Genomic DNA, 19,866 nt, shown 5'->3' with positions numbered 1-19,866 from the left:
TTGTTCATCCAAACATCTCGAAGCTGCCATGCAAAAGATCCTTCTCCAGAAAAATCGATATACCTCCCCTCGTCCAATCTCAGTTGCACAGGATCTTTTAGCCTCTCCCTGACAAAATATGCCCCCAACTGTCCTGATTGGACCTCTTCCCCCCTTATGTCCTGAGGCACAATATGTACCTGAGGTCGGGAAGACTGTACTCTCTGCAATCTTTCAATTAAGAGTACCTCTTCACTTACCCAACTAGCATGAGGATAAGTGGCTGCATATGGACTGTGTAATATCGTCCCCTGTTGTGACCCGTGTAATGTGGATGGGGTTCCCTGTGTTGGATTTCCCTCCCCCGGGACCGCTCTCCCCACCCTCTTTGTCACCTGGAAATGTGGCTCGTTCTCGATTTTTACTTCTTGTTTCGAGAACCATCACCCCTCGGCTTTCCAGCCTTTACGTGTGTATAGTTGTTTCAGAGGCACTCTCTGTTGGTAGTTCCAGAGTGTGATGTTGTCCCCCGCGTCTCTCCAGCAGGAGAATTGACGCCTCCTGCTCGTTCCTCTCCAATCTGGAACCATCTCACTCTGCATAACCAAGACAAGGTACCCCTGAATCACACACTCCACCTTTTGCATGTACCCATTGTACTGCAATGTACCTTTTAACCAAACTTTGGATCGGTGCATCGATTCTGGGAGTGTGGCATTCAATAGCAGATTTACCCTGCCATTCAATTCCCACTGCCCGCACACCTGACCCTCCAGACCTTTCACCCACATTGTGCCATGAAATTTGATTTCTCCTGGCACAAGTGCTCTTTTCCTCCATCCCCGCTTGGTCCATCTGTGCCAAGCGGAGGGAGGTGTGAAAGGATTAGTACCTTTGTCACCAAACATTAACATGCTTGGGCCTTGCATTCTCATTAACCCCTTATTATACATGAGAATGTCCTCTCTTCGTTCTCCTAGGACGAAATGGCAACCTAGGATCACCATCAGCACGGTACTCTTCATTATAAAAGCACCACCTTGGGAAAGAAAAACATTAGCAATTTGCACTATGCTTTGCTCAGTCAGTTTCTTTAGACGTTTTCCGATCTCAGGAATCTCGTGTTTTAGTCTCTTTCTAATTTCAGGAATCTCGCTGTTCTCCAACCTCAGATTGGCATCTGGAACCTTTCGCTTATCCGACTGACATCTCCATCTTTGCTGCCAGCACTGCAGCTGTCTCAAGTCCATATTGCCAAACTCCTGAAATCGAAATACAAACAAATCAATTCTTATTAATGATTTGGGATTCGCCCTGCGGCTTGTACTCTGTACACTTTAACTTGATCAATATATGCCGTAATTGATCTCGTTGCTTTATGGTTCTCATCTCATGAACTCTGTTTACTCTTTTTGGTAGATTGGAGTTAAACTTCACCCCCTACCTCAGTACTATCCTCAGTACTTACCTGTTTAAAATATACTCCCGCGGACTTCACCTCTGGAAGCTCTCACCTCATTGCAGCTCCCTCCACATCCCCCCCTATCTGTACATGCGCGGCCGTCGCATGCACAGATTACGGATGCCACACCTGTTGTTGCTTTGCAGGTGAGCCTGCAATGCTCTTACTCATTATCGCATTTACTTATCTAGAACCTCATTGCGATACCAGCTCTGCTAGAAGTTCTGTGTGTTGTACCCTCTGACCAATGTTTGCCGTGCCACTACCCTCAGACTACAAAAAACATGGCTGCCTCCCTGTAGGAAGGAGCACTTTGCACTGAAACTACACAGGGATCAGGGCTAAGCATACCAGCGTCACATGCCTGTATGCAGATCCCTGACTGCCCACGTGGTAGGTAGTGTTGGGCGAACAGTGTTCGCCACTGTTCGGGTTCTGCAGAACATCACCCTGTTCGGGTGATGTTCGAGTTCGGCCGAACACCTGACGGTGCTCGGCCAAACCGTTCGGCCATATGGCCGAACTAAGAGCGCATGGCCGAACGTTCCCCGAACGTTCGGCTAGCGCTGTGATTGGCCGAACGGGTCACGTGGTTCGGACCCGAACGCGCTCTGATTGGCCGAACTGTCACGTGGTTCGGGTAAATAAATACCCGAACCACGTCATATCTCCGCCATTTGTCTGTGGGTTTAGCTTTGGGTAGGCAGGCAGGGTAGTTCGCTCCAGCCACGCTAGCCAGGGTCCCCCCCAGTCATTGTGTGTCGCTGCTGGGAACAGTAGTACACCGCTCGTTCAGCCACACTATATAGCATTCTGTGTACTGTTCTGTGTCTGCTGGGAACAGTAGTACACCGCTCGTTCAGCCACACTATATAGCATTCTGTGTACTGTTCTGTGTCTGCTGGGAACAGTAGTACACCGCTCGTTCAGCCACACTATATAGCATTCTGTGTACTGTTCTGTGTCTGCTGGGAACAGTAGTACACCGCTCGTTCAGCCACACTATATAGCATTCTGTGTACTGTTCTGTGTCTGCTGGGAACAGTAGTACACCGCTCGTTCAGCCACACTATATAGCATTCTGTGTACTGTTCTGTGTCTGCTGGGAACAGTAGTACACCGCTCGTTCAGCCACACTATATAGCATTCTGTGTACTGTTCTGTGTCTGCTGGGAACAGTAGTACACCGCTCGTTCAGCCACACTATATAGCATTCTGTGTACTGTTCTGTGTCTGCTGGGAACAGTAGTACACCGCTCGTTCAGCCACACTATATAGCATTCTGTGTACTGTTCTGTGTCTGCTGGGAACAGTAGTACACCGCTCGTTCAGCCACACTATATAGCATTCTGTGTACTGTTCTGTGTCTGCTGGGAACAGTAGTACACCGCTCGTTCAGCCACACTATATAGCATTCTGTGTACTGTTCTGTGTCTGCTGGGAACAGTAGTACACCGCTCGTTCAGCCACACTATATAGCATTCTGTGTACTGTTCTGTGTCTGCTGGGAACAGTAGTACACCGCTCGTTCAGCCACACTATATAGCATTCTGTGTACTGTTCTGTGTCTGCTGGGAACAGTAGTACACCGCTCGTTCAGCCACACTATATAGCATTCTGTGTACTGTTCTGTGTCTGCTGGGAACAGTAATACACCGCTCGTTCAGCCACACTATATAGCATTCTGTGTACTGTTCTGTGTCTGCTGGGAACAGTGGTACACCGCTCGTTCAGCCACACTATATAGCATTCTGTGTACTGTTCTGTGTCTGCTGGGAACAGTAGTACACCGCTCGTTCAGCCACACTATATAGCATTCTGTGTACTGTTCTGTGTCTGCTGGGAATAGTGGTACACCGCTCGTTCAGCCACACTATATAGCATTCTGTGTACTGTTCTGTGTCTGCTGGGAACAGTAGTACACCGCTCGTTCAGCCACACTATATAGCATTCTGTGTACTGTTCTGTGTCTGCTGGGAACAGTAATACACCGCTCGTTCAGCCACACTATATAGCATTCTGTGTACTGTTCTGTGTCTGCTGGGAACAGTGGTACACCGCTCGTTCAGCCACACTATATAGCATTCTGTGTACTGTTCTGTGTCTGCTGGGAACAGTAGTACACCGCTCGTTCAGCCACACTATATAGCATTCTGTGTACTGTTCTGTGTCTGCTGGGAATAGTGGTACACCGCTCGTTCAGCCACACTATATAGCATTCTGTGTACTGTTCTGTGTCTGCTGGGAACAGTAGTACACCGCTCGTTCAGCCACACTATATAGCATTCTGTGTACTGTTCTGTGTCTGCTGGGAATAGTGGTACACCGCTCGTTCAGCCACACTATATAGCATTCTGTGTACTGTTCTGTGTCTGCTGGGAACAGTAGTACACCGCTCGTTCAGCCACACTATATAGCATTCTGTGTACTGTTCTGTGTCTGCTGGGAATAGTGGTACACCGCTCGTTCAGCCACACTATATAGCATTCTGTGTACTGTTCTGTGTCTGCTGGGAACAGTAGTACACCGCTCGTTCAGCCACACTATATAGCATTCTGTGTACTGTTCTGTGTCTGCTGGGAACAGTAGTACACCGCTCGTTCAGCCACACTATATAGCATTCTGTGTACTGTTCTGTGTCTGCTGGGAACAGTAGTACACCGCTCGTTCAGCCACACTATATAGCATTCTGTGTACTGTTCTGTGTCTGCTGGGAACAGTAGTACACCGCTCGTTCAGCCACACTATATAGCATTCTGTGTACTGTTCTGTGTCTGCTGGGAATAGTGGTACACCGCTCGTTCAGCCACACTATATAGCATTCTGTGTACTGTTCTGTGTCTGCTGGGAACAGTAGTACACCGCTCGTTCAGCCACACTATATAGCATTCTGTGTACTGTTCTGTGTCTGCTGGGAACAGTAGTACACCGCTCGTTCAGCCACACTATATAGCATTCTGTGTACTGTTCTGTGTCTGCTGGGAATAGTGGTACACCGCTCGTTCAGCCACACTATATAGCATTCTGTGTACTGTTCTGTGTCTGCTGGGAATAGTGGTACACCGCTCACCCGTCACTGTATAGCATTGTGCTCTGTGTCGCTGCTGGGAATAGTGGTACTGTATAGCATTTCTGTACTGCCACTGTACTGCTGCCAGTCAGCGTGTACTGTAAGGATAAGTGAAATGAGGAAGAAATCCGGTGAAAGAGGGAGGGGCAAGGGAAGAGGTGTTTCCCCTGACGGTTCACGTACAGGCCACAGGGGAGCACCCAAGAAAACCCACTCAATACCGCCCATGTTGTCCAGGACAACAACCCTCACAAATCCAAAAGAACAGGACCAGATAATTACTTGGATGACCTCTCAAGCGTCCAGCAGTGGGTTAAGCAGCACCAGCACATCACGCACGAGGTCCGAGTCCTCAGCCAGTTACAAGGAGCCAGTGGGCACAAAGCTGACACAACCGGCAGCGACACCACGCACACAACTGCCAGATAACCAGTCCGATGAATTACCTCAGGACACAATGGGGTATTCGCAGGAGCTATTCCCAGCCCAACAAACTTCCACCTTTCAAAGGTCAATGGAGGAACAGCCAGAAATGTTGTGCCTGGATTCACAACCGTTAACTGTGGGAAATGCACCGCGCACTGAAATACAAGGCGAGTCCGAAGAGGACTCGGAAACCCAAATCCCAGAGCAATTTGGGCAGGAGGGGTTGCAATTGCAGGAGGTCGGCCGACAAGATCTGGAAGACGACGTTGGAGTGTGCTGCGCAGAGGTTGTTGTGGGGAGCTCTACTCCACGGCGGTGGCCCACAATGACATATGACGAGTTTGAGGAGATGGAAGAGGAGGGTATGGACAATGTGGACAGAGACCCAGATTTTGTTTGTGAACGAGAACATCGCCGTCGTAGCAGCAGCACAGATGAGTCTGTTGAAGAACACACTGCTGCACGAGTTCGCCTTGTGCCACAAGGTAGGCGGCGCGCAATTTCAGGCACCACAAGCGTGGAAGTTCAAGTGAGAGGCAAAAGAGGAGCAAACAGAAATCGCCAGCAAGGAGGCAGGTGCTCCAAAGTCTGGGCTTTCTTTGAAGACTGCACTGAGGATGTTACCATGGCGATTTGCAAGGTGTGCAAGACCCGCCTGAGCAGGGGGAAAAATATTAACAACCTCTCCACCACCAGCATGAGCCGTCACATGCTATCCAAACATCCCACTCTTTGGGCAAACACGTCAGGACAGGGTACCAGAAACAACACTGCCTCCCTTGGGTTCACCAGACCCGCCTCAGCAGCAGCAGTAGCCCAGCCATTGCGTGGTTCACAACATTCACAAACATCAGACGACGCTGACACTGTCACTTTCCGGAGTAGTGCTCTTGAGGTCTCCCAGTGTTCATCAAACACAACAACCAACAGCCCTTCCGTGTGCAGCGCTACGGTTCAGTTGTCTGTGTCGGAGATGTTTGAGCGCAAGAGGAAATTGCCAGCAAATGACCCCCGGGCCGTGGCAGTAACAGCCAGCATAGCCAAGCTTCTGGCCTGCGAAATGCTGCCATATCGATTGGTGGAGACAAACAGCTTCAAGGGCATGATGTCAGTGGCCATCCCACGTTACGTGGTTCCCAGCCGCTACCACTTTGCACGCTCTGCAGTGCCTGAGTTGCATGAGCACGTGGTCAGCAAAATAACCCGAAGCTTGAAGAATGCCGTTGCCTGCAAGGTTCACCTCACCACTGACACCTGGACGAGTGCGTTCGGCCAGGGTCGATACATCTCCCTTACCGCGCACTGGGTGAACCTTGTGGAGCCTGGCAGCGATTCCTCACCTGCTACGGCACGGGTGTTGCCCACGCCACAAACAGCTGCACCGCCGTCCCTCCCACTGGATAACAACAGCAGCACCTACCTCTCTGACTCCTTCTCCTCCAACGCATCTCAAAGCTGTACCTCATCCGGAAACGCTAACCCAGCAGCAGTAGGATCGTGGAAGCAGTGCAGCACAGCTGTTGGCATGCGTCAGCAAGCGTTGCTGAAGCTAATCTGCCTTGGGGATAAGCAGCACACAGGGGAGGAAATTTGGAGGGGAATAAAGGAACAGACGGATTTGTGGCTGGCACCGCTGGACCTGAAACCGGGCATGGTTGTGTGTGATAATGGGAGTAATCTCATTCGCGCTTTAAGGTTGGCTAAGCTGACACACATCCCTTGCCTGGCGCACGTGATGAACCTAGTAGTTCAGCGGTTCCTGAGGACATACCCAGGCGTGCCCGATCTGCTGTTGAAGGTGCGTCGAGTGTCCAAACATTGTAGAAATTCCAGTACTGCTTCGGGGGCACTCGCCAAGATGCAGGAGCGCTTCAATCTCCCCCACCATCGCTTGCTGTGTGATGTCCCTACGCGCCTGAATTCTACGCTGCACATGCTAGCCCGCTTTTGCGAGCAGAAGAGTGCAGTGGTCCAGTACATGACGGCGCAGTACCGAGGCGCATCCGGCCAGCTGCCAAGCTTCTGTGGATCCGATTGGGCCAACATGTTGGACCTCTGCCAAGTCCTCCAAAATTTTGAGCAATCCACGTTGCTTGTGAGCAGTGACAACTCTTCAGTCAGCATTACCATACCACTGCTGTGTTTACTGAAGAGGTCGATGTTAAAAATCAAGGAAACAGCTGTCATGATGCAACTGGGGGAATCTGAAGGAGAAAACGATCAGCGTGATGGTACCAACATCAGGCCATCCGCCTCAGGGAACGCTGGCCCCAGCAGCTATGACGAAGAAGAGGAGGAGGAACAGCTGGAGTTGGAGCAGGAATTTCATGCCACCACTGACGAGGGCCAGAGCGGTGCACGTTGGACTTCCACAATTCAACGCGAATGGTCAGCAGAAGCAGACCAGGAGGAAGGTGACGACTATGATGCATCACAACAACTATCACAACGCTCACAAGAGGATGATGAGGATTCTGGTAGGACTCTGGCACACATGGCTCAATTCATGCTAGACTGCATTGAACGTGACCCACGCATTGTGCGCATTCTGGACAACACCAATTACTGGGTTTATACCCTTCTGGATCCACGGTACAAACACAATGTTCCAAAACTGCTTGAAGAAAGAGTCAGACAGGTCAAAATGGAAGAATACCAGCAGGCCCTTGTGGAGACTTTAGAGAGGAGATTGACATCCTCCCCCTCCTCTAGCCAGTTGTACGCAGACAGACTGACTTCCGCAAACCCAGGACGACCAGGAGGGCAGCAAACAACGCAAGCCGCAGCTAGTACCCAAAAGGGAATGGTATCGGCAGTGTCCTTGGAGTGGGAAAATTTTCTGACACCCATGCAGCCGCAGCCCACTGAACAGCAAGCGTGCAGATCCACCTCCAACACCGATCGCCTGGAGAAGATGGTCAAGGACTACATGTCAGATGGCGTAGCTGTGTCGAACCATCCATCTGCACCCTTCAACTATTGGGTATCGAAGCTAGACACCTGGCACGAACTGGCAATGTACGCAATAGAGGTGCTGGCTTGCCCGGCAGCCAGCGTTATGTCGGAACGCTGTTTCAGTGCTGCCGGAGGCATCGTCACAGATCGGCGTATCCGCCTCTCTACAGAAAATGCAGACCGTCTGACTCAAATTAAAATGAATCAATCCTGGATTGGAAATGACTACGCAACACTCCAGGACCCCAACCAAGTAACATGACCAATGAACATCTGGGATGGTGTTGCGTTTCCGGGCCCTGTTTATTGAACCTCTCATCTGTATTACATTTATGACTGCATGGCGGCAAAAAGCATTGCTGCTATATCCGCACGCTTTTTGTCCACATGCAAGGCCTGGGTTGTTGTGTCTCACAAAGCGTGGCCTTCTCCTCCTGCGCCTGCTCCTGTTCCATCACGTCTGCTGCTGCTGGGTTAGCGTTGCCGCGTGGTCCCTGTTTATTGAACCACTTATCTTTATTACATTTATGACTGCATGGCGGTACAAAGCATGCTATCCGCACGCTTCTTGCCCTCATGCAAGGCCTGGGTTGTTGTGTCTCACAAAGCGTGGCCTTCTCCTCCTGCGCCTGCTCCTGTTCCATCACGTCTGCTGCTGCTGGGTTAGCGTTGCCGCGTGGTCCCTGTTTATTGAACCACTTATCTTTATTACATTTATGACTGCATGGCGGTACAAAGCATGCTATCCGCACGCTTCTTGCCCTCATGCAAGGCCTGGGTTGTTGTGTCTCACAAAGCGTGGCCTTCTCCTCCTGCGCCTCCTCCTGTTCCATCACGTCTGCTGCTGCTGGGTTAGCGTTGCCGCGTGGTCCCTGTTTATTGAACCACTTATCTTTATTACATTTATGACTGCATGGCGGTACAAAGCCTGCTATCCGCACGCTTCTTGCCCTCATGCAAGGCCGGGGTTGTTGTGTCTCACAAAGCGTGGCCTTCTTCTCCTCCTGCGCCACCCTCCTCCTGTTCCATCACGTGTGCTGCTGCTGGGTTAGCGTTGCCGCGTGGTCCCTGTTTATTGAACCACTTATCTTTATTACATTTATGACTGCATGGCGGTACAAAGCATGCTATCCGCACGCTTCTTGCCCTCATGCAAGGCCTGGGTTGTTGTGTCTCACAAAGCGTGGCCTTCTCCTCCTGCGCCTCCTCCTGTTCCATCACGTCTGCTGCTGCTGGGTTAGCGTTGCCGCGTGGTCCCTGTTTATTGAACCACTTATCTTTATTACATTTATGACTGCATGGCGGTACAAAGCCTGCTATCCGCACGCTTCTTGCCCTCATGCAAGGCCGGGGTTGTTGTCTCACAAAGCGTGGCCTTCTTCTCCTCCTGCGCCACCCTCCTCCTGTTCCATCACGTGTGCTGCTGCTGGGTTAGCGTTACCGGTCCCTTTTCCTGGAACCTCTTATATGTATTACATTTATGACTGCATGCCGACAAAAAACATGTTACCTGTGCAAAGAAAACAGACATTTCCCGCATTTAAAAGACAGTTTTCCCTTTGAAACTTTAAAATCGATTTTCTCAAAAACTATAAGCTCTTTTTGCTAATTTTTTTTTCCTCTTGTACCCACTCCCAAGGTGCACATACCCTGTAAATTTGGGGTATGTGGCATGTAAGGAGGCTTTACAAACCACAAAAGTTCGGGTCCCCATTGACTTCCATTATGTTCGGAGTTCGGGTCGAACACCCGAACATCGCGGCCATGTTCGGCCTGTTCGGCCCGAACCCGAACATCTAGATGTTCGCCCAACACTAGTGGTAGGTAGTCATCTGGCAAACACCGTACTGATACACTGTCACTCTGTAAATGGCAATTCTTTCATCTGTATAATTGCTCCATGAACTGCTGTCAGTTCTTGTTCTTTGTGCTACACTTGATAGGAGCTGGAAAAAAACATATTTGACCAATCAGTGGACGAGAAAAACACACAAAAATCAGCCCCAGCCCAGCATAGACCTCTTAGTCAAACTCTGGACCTGTCCACGACAAAAAAACGGAAAAAAATCGTTACCGCTCTGCAGCAGCGGCGACGGAAACCCGGATTGGTCAACTCCCTTTTTTCCAACTCCGGCACCCCCTTGCTGCACTGCCCCCGCTTTTCTCTATTGGGAACTCATGCTGCAACACCCATTAAGGTGCCCCACTTACAGGAATAATCCCCTAAGCAACTCAGTACAGACCCTTTCCTGATCTGCGCTGTTCCTTGTCTCCCTGCACCTAGCTGGGAAACATTTCCTATCCGTGACCATGCTAGTCTTACAGTAATAGCTTGGTGCACGTATACTGGCATTCCCCCCTCCCTTTCAGCTGCTCTGCCCGGAGCCGCGAGCAAAGCCTGACGTGACGTGGATCCCCCAGCCCTTCCTCCCCCCTGTCATGACGTGTGGGAGCCATGACTCTTGGGGGCGGGCCCTCTCCACTGCCGCCATTTTGAGTCCTGGACTGCCAGCTAAGATGGCTGCTCCCATAGCAACCTCTCGATCCTATAAACCTTAGGAGAAAAAACAAACTCACACAGAACAAACATTTTATGCATAATTACACCTAGCATCTATACACAGTGCAGAAAATCAGCATTCCGCCACATACCCTCACGAATGCCTGCAAACCTGAGAAAAACAAACCCCACGTCTCAGCAGTAATCCGAACTGCAATCAGACATAAGGATCCCCAGAGACTAAGGAATCTCTCTCACTCTATCACAGACATAACTCAGAACCGCCCGAACGCGCTATACAACTCCAAACCACTTTAACTGTTACCATCCCAGCTAGAAACTTCTTCTGAGAGGAACATTTAGCAGCCGAAGCTGACCAAACAATATTAAGCATATGCAGACATTTAAAAACATGTTAGCAGCACTGACTGGAACGAGAGAAGCTTACTTATCTCTACGCTTTCCACTATGGACAGAGAGGAAAAAAAACACACTGATCGGGATCTGGAAAAAAACGCCAGCTCACCGAAGGAAAAAACCTTACTTCTAAGTTTTACAACTGTCTCACACTCCCTCTTCTGTCTACTTGCTCGAAAGCCACCCCCCCCTCCTCGTCTGCAGGGCGCTCTCTGCTAGACTAAAACACCGCTGGCCTCCCTCCAAGCTGTCCTCCCCCTACGCAGACAGCTTCTCTGAGAAAACGAAAGAGAAAAAAAAAACAAACCCATCAAATACCACCGGCAGAAAAAAAAACATGCCTGTGACAAATGTGGATGTAACCACATTCTAAACCGTAACATACATTACAGAAACATTAAAGCCTGTACTATGTACGCTTTACACCGAAGGTAAAGAAATACGCAGACACCAAGCTGCAATTAACACAGAATGTATACATCAACAACTCCTTGCACAATAAAGATAATGCAATATAACAACGTAAACTATACTTGCCTGATCTGCGGACTCTTCGAAATTCATCAGCTTTTCCGCAACTTCTCCGCGAAACTGAGTGGATCCCGGAACTTCTGAGCGTGTTATCTCTGTTATCTCCGTCCCCACACTGGACTGGCTCAGTGGATCGACTTCTCCCACAGCAAGTTGCAAGCTGGCCCCGGAGCGTCCCGTTGCGATCCAATTTTAGGCTGTGACCTGCAGTGCACATGCAGTCAAAGTTAAACGTCCAAGAGTTTCGCCGCTAATTCCTCGAATTGCATAAGCTTTTCCAGTCCGCGTCTACTCCGCTTGTTTTGCTGTGGAATATCTTGAAAACTTCTTCGGCCCCGGCCCCTGTCTGCTTGTTCTGCTAGACAGTGTTTAATCAGGGTTTAATCGGCACCATTGTTATATCTTGTTCTAAATCACCTTGCTTCGACACCATCAACTTCTTATAGTTGCGTCTCACAGACTGTGAGATAACTTGACTCTCAACACAGCAAGCAGGAGATAGACTTTTCTCAGGCTTCTTCAACGTTTACGGAGTTTATTCAGGAAACAGAAATACAGATAGATACAGTTTATCATATCCTAGCCACGCCAATCTTCATGTTGCGTTACAAGCTTCTTGATTCGACTTCCTGCTGAAGTCAATCAGGTACCTTCTTCCTAACTACGTTACACTAGACTACCTATGTACAGCATACATTATATCAGAATACATACAGAATGGAAATACTTAGAGGTTCCAGTCAGCCTTTAGATCTAGTGCGAAAGTCAGAAGCACAGTGAGCTCTGATCGCCCACATTGGTTTTAATACCGACTAGGAAAGAGTTAAATATGACATCATATTCGCCATCCCCTAGACCAGACTATTGGTGGACCCACTCGTGGTGTCATCATACACACCTACTCGATTAATATTCGATGAGGCATTTGACATACATACAGGAATGTGGATATTTACAAAACATGGTTGATGTTTAATGTTCTAGTGGCGGTACATGCCCAGGTCAGGGAGACCTGTGGCCTTGTCCATAGAACAGCTTCTTGGTATGTTCTAGTTCTGCTGACAGAACTGCAGATTTTCTCTCTAAGAGAAAATCCCCTTAAAGGGCAGGTCTGCTCCGCAAGCCTTTTTGACTAACTCAGTCCAAATAACTGAGGCCTACTTAAATTATAACAGAATACACACCGAGCATACACATGACCTGTCTACCACTGGAGGATGTTGGTTTCCTGTAACAGCTTGCATGCAACCTATTAAGTACTCGTCCCTCCACTGCAAAGAAGTCAATCCTCCATGGGAGGGGCCTAACACTAACTAAATTCTAACCTATGTATATGCATAGCCTGGGTGCGCTACCAAGTAAACTTGAAAAATTGAAAATTGCGCAAAAGGTGGATCAGCGCAACACCAGGCCGCCTCCGAATGGCCTCCAATCAAAGATGCGCTGAGCCCCCCCCAGGAACTACAAACGCACCTTGAACCAAAACAGAAGCTCTGCATATACTGTACACCAAAAGCATGGCTGTTAAGTGGGAGCAGCTGACCAAAAACTAATTAAATTAGTACATAGCAAGGAAATGAGCAGCGCTACTTAAAAACAGACTAGTGCCCACCTGCAAAAGAGTGCAAGCCCCACTTGTGGGGTCGAATACACACCGAGCATACACATGACCTGTCTACCACTGGAGGATGTTGGTTTCCTGTAACAGCTTGCATGCAACCTATTAAGTACTCGTCCCTCCCACTGCGAAGAAGTCAATCCTCCAAGCTTCTGTTTGGGTTCAAGGTGCGTTTGTAGTTCCTGGGGGGGCTCAGCGCATCTCTGATTGGAGGCCATTCGGAGGCGGCCTGGTGTTGCGCTGATCCGCCTTTTGCGCAGTTTTTCGATTTTTCAATTTTACTTGGTAGCGCACCCAGGCTATGCATATACATAGGTTAGGATTTAGTTAGTGTTAGGCCCCTCCCATGGAGGATTGACTTCTTCGCAGTGGGAGGGACGAGTACTTAATAGGTTGCATGCAAGCTGTTACAGGAAACCAACATCCTCCAGTGGTAGACAGGTCATGTGTATGCTCGGTGTGTATTTGACCCCACAAGTGGGGCTTGCACTCTTTTGCAGGTGGGCACTAGTCTGTTTTAAGTAGCGCTGCTCATTTCCTTGCTATGTACTAATTTAATTCGTTTTTGGTCAGCTGCTCCCACTTAACAGCCATGCTTTTGGTGTACATGCAGAGCTTCTGTTTGGGTTCAAGGTGCATTTGTAGTTCCTGGGGGGGCTCAGCGCATCTCTGATTGGAGGCCATTCGGAGGCGGCCTGGCGTTGCGCTGATCCACCTTTTGCGCAATTTTTGATTTTTCAATTTTACTTGGTAGCGCACCCAGGCTATGCATGTACATAGGTTAGGATTTAGTTAGTGTTAGGCTCCTCCCATGGAGGATTGACTTCTTCGCAGTGGGAGGGACGAGTACTAAATAGGTTGCATGCAAGCTGTTACAGGAAACCAACATCCTCCAGTGGTAGACAGGTCATGTGTATGCTCGGTGTGTATTCGACCCCACAAGTGGGGCTTGCACTCTTTTGCAGGTAGGCACTAGTCTATTTTTAAGTAGTGCTGCTCATTTCCTTGCTATGTACTAATTTAATTAGTTTTTGGTCAGCTGCTCCCACTTAACAGCCATGCTTTTGGTGTATATGCAGAGCTTCTGTTTGGGTTCAAGGTGCGTTTGTAGTTCCTGGGGGGACTCAGCGCATCTCTGTTTGGAGGCCATTCGGAGGCGGCCTGGTGTTGCGCTGATTCACCTTTTGCGCAAATAAAAATTATCTCCTAGGAAAAAACTTAGGAGAAAAAGTTAATTGCATATTGTCTAAAGGCCCATATGCAATTCACTTTTCACCTGAGTTTTCACCTAGGTCAGTGCTGTCCAACTTCGCGGGCATGGAGGGCCGTTTTTTTTTCCAGGCCACATGGTGGAGGGCTGGCAGACAACCCCCCCATGAAAAAAAAAAATCTAGCAACAGTTTCCCCACAAAATGCACTCAGATTGGCTGCAGATGTACCCACACAATGCTGTCAGATTGGCTGCAGATGTACCCACAAAATGCTGTCAGATAGGCTGCAGATGTACCCACAAAATGCACTCAGATTGGCTGCAGATGTACCAACAAAATGCTGTCAGATTGGCTGCAGATGTACCCACAAAATGCTGTCAGATTGGCTGCAGATGTACCCACAAAATGCACTCAGATTGGCTGCAGATGTACCCACAAAATGCTGTCAGATTGGCTGCAGTTGTACCCACAAAATGCTGTCAGTTTGGCTTCAGATGTACCCACAAAATGCTGTCAGATAGGCTGCAGATGTACCCACAAAATGCACTCAGATTGGCTGCAGATGTACCCACAAAATGCTGTCAGATTGGCTGCAGATGTACCCACAAAATGCTGTCAGATTGGCTGCAGTTGTACCAACAATTTGCACTTAAATTGGCTGCAGATGTACCCACAAAATGCACTTAGATTGGCTGCAGATGTATCCACAAAATGCACTTAGATTGGCTGCAGATGTACCCACAAAATGCACTTAGATTGGCTGCAGATGTATCCACAAAATGCACTTAGATTGGCTGCAGATGTACCCACAAAATGCACTTAGATTGGCTGCAGATGTATCCACAAAATGCACTCAGATTGGCTGCAGATGTACCCACAAAACGCCGTCAGATTGTCTGCTGTAATGTAATATTTCCAGCCCCCTCCGCTCCGCTCCCCTCCCCTCGCTCCCCCGTGCTGCCGCCGCCTTACCTCAGATCAGCGGCGGGTAGGCGATAGCAATCAGCCACACCAGCGCACAGCAGCCGCGCAGTGAATTTAAATGCAGGATGTGACATCATCGGTCACGTCCAGCATTTAAAGTCCCCCGTGCGGCTGCCATGCGCGGTGTAGCTGGTTCCTATCTCCTGCTCGCCGCCGATCTGAGAGTTAAGGCGGAGGCAGCACGGGGGGGCTGTAATTTATTACAATTACATTATAGCAGAGAAATGGGGGAAAAGGTATTTAAAAAAAAAAAAAGCTCTGGGGACTTGGGGGCTAACTGCCACAGCAGGGGGGCCGCAGCAGAAGGCCTGGCGGGCCGGATGCGGCCCGCAGGCCACCAGTTGGACAGCACTGACCTAGGTGATAATTTTTACAACTTGTAAATAAAATGCATTTTAAATCCCCAGCAAGCAAGAAATTGCTCAAAATAATGTTGATAATAATGTAGTAGTTTCTCGACTACTTTTTGGTACTATTTCAATTGCAAAATGCTAAAAAGTTGTTTTAAATACATGATGAAAAATTATCTCCTAGGAGAAAACTCAGGAGAAAAGGTTAATTGCATATGGGCCATTATCTCTTACTTATAGGATTATAGCTTCCTTATTTTATATCCAGGGTGCCTCCACCAGTGTTATTTTAATCAGTTCATACATTTGTTTGGGGTTCATAGTTTTCAAACACTTTGTATCCCTAACTACAAGGAGAGCAACCAACCAACACCTGCACAGCAGTCCTGGGATACCGAGCAGGGACAGTACATTTTCAGCAGGATCTGACAGTGGTTGCAAGTTTTGCAACCCACCTTTGTGAGTATAACATTATGTGGGCATTGGTAGACAGACAAATACGTAGGTTCCTGTTTTTCTTATTAACTACAGTTTTCATGATGTGCCACTGAAGTTCTTATCTATCAGATATCTCAAACACATTTCAAAACATTATAGAAACTACTTTTTGAAGTGGGATTTATGTTATTTGCTGCAGGCTCACCTTACACTTTATATTTATGTTGATATTGAGTGCTGCATCAGCAGAATCAATGTTTAGTCTTTTTTTTTATGCAGTAGAAATGGACAGCCTATTTTTTGTTGATTAATTACCTAGCCTTCAAGGCAGGAAAAACAAAAAAGGCTTGTCTAACAAAGATAATGTCACAGATTGCCAGGGATTTAAGTTGGGATATCAAAAGTGTTTCAAACATGTTTTAAAGTTACATTTAGTCTTCTTCAGCAGGGTAATATGAGATCAGTAATGCTAAAAGGTTTTTAAATTACTGTTTTTGTAATTGCAGTTGCATGCAGCATCTACACATTCATACTAAGAGTTATACTGTTAGAGGCACCTATGCTATCAAGGCATTTTGTATTGACCTGAGGAAGTGGGCCATGACTCGTGAAAAGCATTGTCAGATTGCTTTTTGCGTATTTTTTTTTCAATTTACCTGGTGTCTCTTATGGAACGTAAATCGATTACATTTCTTTCATTATTTTTATTTATATGTTAAAACACTAAAATAGAACATATATTGGGTGCCTCCATCCTACTCATATATACTACTGTATATACCTAACAGAAAATAACGGATGTATTTGCTATATTAGTAACATAGTGAAGCCATTATGTTTACAAGATGCACTTCAGACAGGGTTTAAGAAGGAAAGTTTGTTGCACATGACATGCAAATGCAGATCTCAAACTGTTGGTTGAATCACCCACTGGATGTGGAATACCCAGACAACTCATGGTGACTCAAAACCACCTGGCAGGTATAAAGGGCTAAAAGACCGAAAAGCCCTTTATCAAAATACAAAGCTAAATGTAATTTTGTTATTTTTTGTGATCATCAGGAAGTTAGTGGAATCGGGGAGCGGCGGGGGAACCACACTATGGAGAAGGCGGGGAGAGGCGATGCGGGGAAAACTGATTGACAAGCTGCCAGGTAAACATCAGGCTAGAGACAAGCAGATTGTCGCTAGCATAGCACTATTTATCAGGGGGACAGCAGAGCTCCGGGGAAGGGGGGGGGGGGGCTGGTGGCGGCAAAAGGACACAGAGGCATATCATTGTGCACAGAACATGCACCTGTGTCCTATTAAGATTTAATAAATCCACCTCAGGTTCTCTTTAAGGCAAGTGTGAAGTGGGCTTTAGTGACACAAAATGTGGGCTGGAAGTAGGAATAACTGGCTTCAGACTTTCAGATAAAATAGGCAGGAAACACAGAGAAACTTGTCTGTAATTAAGGCTCGTTCACACTACAAGAGCTTTTATGAGCGCTTTGTGACTTTAAAAGCCCTTGCTAATGTTATCCTATGCGTGTGTTCACATTGGAGTGAGGTGATTTTGTAAAAATCCCCCATAGCTTTGCATTAGCAAGAGCTTTCAACATTTCTAGCATTTAAAAAGCTCTTGTTGTGTGAATCAGCCCTTAGGGGTTTAGCCCTTAGCTCTTAACTGCTTCTGTGCTGATTTAAAATCTCTACCACACATATACTTTACTGAATATACAAAAGTGCTCTCTTCTAAATGTTTTTACCTTTTTGCCCAGGTATAATCTTTTATAATAGGATAGAATAAGACCAGTATAAAGTTAAGAAATGTATTGGGCCATATCAATTGCGTTCAGGGTGACCACATATTTATGTGAGTAGTGGTACTACAAGACAATTAGTTAATTCAATCCTTAAACCTTAGGTGTTACTGTTTTTTTTTAATAGACTCCAGGCATTTCCAAAGAAATATAATGAAGCTTAAACTAGACACTTTTATCTGTTCTAGAAGAAGTTCAATTTACTCTTACATACATTCAATAGGGAGGATGGTAGGGGCCACTAGGAGACTAAGATTGCATCTAAATCAACAATTTATAGGATCATCAAGAACTTCAAGGAAGGAAGTTCTATTCTTGTTAAGAAGGCTTCAGGGCGTCCAAGAAAGTCAAGCAAGTGCCAGGATCATCTCTTAAAAGACTTACGAGTCCAAAAACTTAAAAAAAGTGAAGTACCTTAATCACGTTTAAATGCACGGAGGACGCCATCCTCCGGCAGCCATATTAGGAGAGGAAGGAGAGCCCGACCTCGTCTGTGGTGTCGGGAGCGGCACGGGGGGCTATTACACTGCGGGGACCCGGCGGAACTGCACGGAGGGCCCGGATGGTGTCCTCCGTGCATTTAAATGTGATTAAGGTACTTCACTTTTTTAAAGTTTTTGGGCTCATAAGTCCTTTAAAGAGGATTCAGCTGTGGGATCAGAGTGCAACCAGTGCAGGAATGGCAGCAGGCAGGTGTGAGCATATTTGCACACACACTGAAGCAAAGACTTTTGGAAGATGGCCTGGTGTCAAGAAGGGCAGCAAAGAAGCCACATCTCTCCAAAAAAACATCAGGGACAGATTGATCTTCTGCAGAAAGTATGGTGAATGGACTGGGGACTGGAGCAAAGTCATATTCTCAGATGAAGCCCCTTTACGATTCTTTAGGGCATCTGGAAAAAGGCTTGTCAGGAGAAGAAAAGGTGAGCGCTACCATCAGTTCTGTGTCATGCCAACAGTAAAGCATCCTGAGACCATTCATGTGTGGGGTTGCTTCTCATCCAAGGGAGTGAGCTCACTCACAATTTTGCCAAAAAACACAGCCATGAATAAAAAATGGTACCAAAACACCCTCCAACAGCAACTTCTTCCAACAATCCAACAACAGTTTGCTGAAGAACAATGCATTTTCAAGCACGATGGAGCACCATGTAACCATGGCAAAAGTGATAACTAAGTGGCCCGGGGACCAAAACATTGATATTTTGGGTCCATGGCCTGGAAACTCCCCAGATCTTAATCCCATTGAGAACTTGCGGTCATTTCTCAAGAGGCAGTTGGACAAACAAAAACCAACTAATTCTGAGGAACTCAAAGAATTGATTATGAAAGAATGGGTTGCTATCAGTCAGGATTTGGCCCAGAAGTTGATTGAAGGCATGCCCAGTCAAATTGCAGAGGTCCTGCAAAAGAAGGGCCAACACTGCAAATACTGACTCTTTGCATAAATCTCATGTAATTGTCAATAAAAGCCTTTGAAACGTATGAAGTATAATTATATTTCAGTACATCACATAAACAACTGAAACAAAGATCTAAAAGCAGTTTAGCAGCAAACTTTGTGAAAACTCATATTTTTGACAGTCTCAAAAGTTTTGGCCGGGACTGTAGAGGAGCACTACACTTATCAGAGAAAGCTATAAGTAGGCTGTGAGAAAGCTATAATATGAGGGTGTTGGAGAGACTACTAAATTACCAGGGGCAGCTATTAGCAGGGAGGGGGACACTAGACAACCAGGGCAAGTTATAACGGGGGTGAAAGACCACTATACCCCAGGGAAAGATATAAGTAAGGGAACAGGAATAAAGCATTGGGCTATTGCAATGGAAATATTGTTTAGCCACCTCCTATAGCCCCACTCACTTTTGAAACCCCACCCCCAAATAATAAAGCAACTAATTACATTTTCTGTAAACCTTTTATTCTTCCTGTTAATTTTCAGGTTTTTATGGTGTGTTACTTATAAACCCAAAAACAATGTAATGGCTGATGCAAAAACCTGCACACACTGGACTGCATACCAGAAGTGGATTTACTGATGTTGGGGTTTTTGAGTCTTAGGATGTACAAAATTGCAAGTGTCGTGTGTCAGTATATTGTTGTGTTTTAAATCAAGACT

The sequence above is a fragment of the Hyperolius riggenbachi genome, chromosome 5 (genome assembly GCF_040937935.1).
Source record: "Hyperolius riggenbachi isolate aHypRig1 chromosome 5, aHypRig1.pri, whole genome shotgun sequence".
NCBI lineage: Eukaryota > Metazoa > Chordata > Amphibia > Anura > Hyperoliidae > Hyperolius > Hyperolius riggenbachi.
This window is presented reverse-complemented; position numbering follows the sequence as displayed.